Genomic DNA, 2,507 nt, shown 5'->3' with positions numbered 1-2,507 from the left:
AATTATTGTTCCCTGACATCTCATTTTTATATATCAATATATTTTCTCACTTTTTAGATGGAATTTTTTTAGCGCAATATTAAATAGCCTTCGGTTTGAGATATTTATTCTTAAAGCCTCACCTATTTAGATAGAGTGGTCTGAGATGTTTGCAAAACAACCCATTAAATTATCTCATGTGTAGCGAAAGTAGTTGCCCTATTCAATTATGTGCATTCATAAAACTTAGCAAGGAAGCTGATGCAAAGTTACTGCGAGTAATTTAATTTGAAATACTGCTCTGGTTTACTAAGATCTTGTGCTAGTTAATTCGTTCCTATTATTAATGATGGAAAATGAAGGTAGAACCACAATTAGGAGGAGAACCAAACATCCTATCTATATAGTGTTAGAAAGAGAAAGTGGGTACAGTGAGTGGGGACAGCGGGTGTCTAAAATAAGAGAGCCAATGAAGAAGAAGACGATATGGTTGGGCTCATTTCCCACACCAGAGATAGCTGCCATTGCACATGATGCAGCTACATTCGCCTAAAGAGGACAGTCTTCCACTTTAAATTTTCCTGAATCGGTTCACTCTCTTCCTCACCCTGTAACTTCCTCTAACAGATATTCAGGCTTCTGCCTACCAAGTAGCACATTCCTGCTCCCAACCACCTAAAGAAGAACAAATGCGCCATCCGTGCTCTACCCACAACAGTGCTGATGATGATAATAATTTGAAAAGACAGATTATCCACTACGAAACTCTAGTAATGAAGCTTAATCGAGTGATCTTGCAGGGAATGACGACAAAAATGAGGCTGTGGATTCATGGCTGGATTGGCTAGCCTTGCTAATGAACATGGCAGATGGAGTGCCAATTGGGTCTTCTCTCCTCTTTCATGAACAATTCTCTAAAGAAGAGGAACAAGATCACCAGTTTATATCTCTTTTGGATTTCGCATAAAAGAGTGTTACTGATTATGCGTCATCATTTAAAGGTTAGTAAATACGCAGACTCTATCTAATGGAGAATTGAACACAGTAACCTAGGTTTAACACGGACAGTCAATGCCACAAATGCATTACTAAGATTAGTTTTACTACCAAAATTAGAAACATTCTGCTATTATTATTCCAATAATAATACCATTATTTTGCAGAGGTATGCATATATGTTTTCATATTATATTTGCTTTGTGTCGATGAGAATCTATTTAATTACTTTGGAATGAAGAATAAAAATCTATTTCTTATTCTATGATAAAATTGAATTCAATGTGTATGATTTATATAAAAATATCAATGGACAAATAACAAAAGTTGAAACCACCATTGAAACAGTAACTATGGTGAAATTTCTATGTGCCCAATAATAAACTGAAGTCATCCGTAAATTACTGATCAAAATAGAGTGATAGATTAGAATTAACTAACACTAGTACTCCCCCTTAATTTTAACTAAGGAGAATAGAAGCTAATGAAGAAAGGGGAAAAGAGGGAAAACCTAGCGAGAATAACCTACCCTCAAAATTTATAGAGATAAAATCTTCCATGACATGAAAAAAAATTGTGGACATCTATAGAATCATAACTACAAAGGTGATGAATGAAAAGACTCTTCAGAGACTAACAGGAAGATTAGGTTCAATCTGCATGAGTGCCCCTAATGACACTACTCAAACAATGAACATATAGAAAACAAAGGCAAACCATATATCAATCAAATTAAAAATATAGTTGACAACAATCTACATAGCTCCCTTAAACAAAGTAGAGATAAAAAACATAGGCAAAAACATCTATCATTCAAGGATGCAACTGACACATGATTTTGTACGAGTAACCCTAATGACACTGCTCAACCATGTAATAATAAATTGTTGATGGAAAATGCATGGGCCAATCATCTATAAATTTGGTCAACTTTGGAAGCAAAGAAAGCATTCACACCAAGATGAATGATAGATCCACAAAAGCAGTTCATCACTAGAGAGAAGAAAGGAAAGATCCATGGAAAGAGAGCATGATCTTGACATATCTCTAATGTAAAATCAGGTCCAACCTATAATGCCAAGACATTTCAATGCAAGCCTCTTCTTGTCGGCCAAAGGATAATTGGTGACTTTCATTCAACATAGTAAATAATATGAGAAAGACAAATGTTGAAAGTTCCATCCTTAAAAGCTTCAATCTTCAATTCCTGCAAACAATGAAACTTTCTCTTTTTCCAAGAAGCCTTAGCTTTGATACCACATAAAAAAAATTCTACAATGCCCCACCAGGGAACCCAAAATAAATTAACCTAAAGTGTCACTAAGTTTGCCACATAATTGTTTTTGAAAGATTAAAACAACTACAGACAACATAGCAAAGGCAATTACTCACATACATACAAACAATCCATAAAAAGATTACATCTTGTAAGGGTTTCATGATGTTGAATCACATATATAAAAGTTTTATTAATACTAAATCTAATACATAACATATCCACATCATAGAATAATCAAAAGTACGAATCTAAT

General features: G+C 34.2%; 1 pseudogene; it reads left to right on the top strand.

Annotated features, from left to right (window-relative positions):
- The first annotated feature begins 328 nt into the window (after positions 1-328).
- LOC149536216 (uncharacterized) lies at positions 329-946 on the top strand (annotated as a pseudogene).
- Positions 947-2,507: the final 1,561 nt, after the last annotated feature.

Source organism: Cupressus sempervirens, chromosome 10 (assembly GCF_028749045.1).
Source record: "Cupressus sempervirens isolate cs-2001-9-10 chromosome 10, ASM2874904v1, whole genome shotgun sequence".
In the NCBI taxonomy this organism is placed as follows: domain Eukaryota; kingdom Viridiplantae; phylum Streptophyta; class Pinopsida; order Cupressales; family Cupressaceae; genus Cupressus; species Cupressus sempervirens.
This window is presented reverse-complemented; position numbering and strand designations above follow the sequence as displayed.